The 844-nt window shown below is 30.8% G+C and overlaps 1 non-coding gene across 1 annotated transcript; it reads right to left on the minus strand.

Annotated features, from left to right (window-relative positions):
• Positions 1-771: 771 nt before the first annotated feature.
• Positions 772-844, minus strand: Trnak-cuu. The gene has a single exon. It is a non-coding gene; the product is annotated as a tRNA-Lys (tRNA).

Consider the following 844-nt stretch of genomic DNA (forward strand, 5'->3'; position numbering starts at 1 on the left):
TAGTAGGATTAAATTAAATTAAAATGATTTGAAATTCCTATGCTGGGGGCAACCTTTTCATAAATATTTGCGAAATTCGAAATATGTATGTTATTTGATACCCATATTAAAATATTTTATTTACCACTTCAATAAAATGTATTTCGAATTCTTAAAAAGGTGGGAGCGGCTTTAAAAATATTTTTTAAATAAGACTTGATTAAACTTCTCCAAATTGATATCCGTATTCAAATTCAGTGTAACTTGTTAATAAAACTAATTTTAATTCTTTGAACGGGTGGCAACTTTCTTAAATAATATTTACGTAAACAATCGTTCTAGAACCACTTTCGTTTAACACCCAAATTCTTGTGACATTTTACTTAACTTAATAATTGATTGATTTTAAATTTAAGAAGTGTTTTCCAGGTAAGTCGGTTTGGAACCCTTTTTGTTCGACGTTCGCATTGTTGTATTTAGTATTTGATTTAACTTATTAATTGATTGACTTTAACTTTTTAAGATGGTAGCAACACTCTTCACAGGATATTCTATATGTTCGTCCAAGTTATAACCTATCTGTGCGCCAAACTTCATTGAAATTCGTTCAGCCGTTTTAGCGTGAAGGAGCAACAAACTTTCGCATATAATAGTATAATATTTATTAGTATTATTAGGATATATAAAAAGAGATTTGTGTTGCCCATAAAAATTTCATATACTTAGTTGGCGGTACATACTTTAATAAAAACACATTTTAAATAAAAATGTCCGAACAAAAAATTTAACTTGCGCCCAACGTGGGGCTCGAACCCACGACCCTGAGATTAAGAGTCTCATGCTCTACCGACTGAGCTAGCCGGGC

This window comes from Rhagoletis pomonella, unplaced genomic scaffold (genome assembly GCF_013731165.1).
Source record: "Rhagoletis pomonella isolate Grant_MI unplaced genomic scaffold, Rhpom_1.0 Rhpom_scaffold_00008, whole genome shotgun sequence".
Classification (NCBI taxonomy): domain Eukaryota; kingdom Metazoa; phylum Arthropoda; class Insecta; order Diptera; family Tephritidae; genus Rhagoletis; species Rhagoletis pomonella.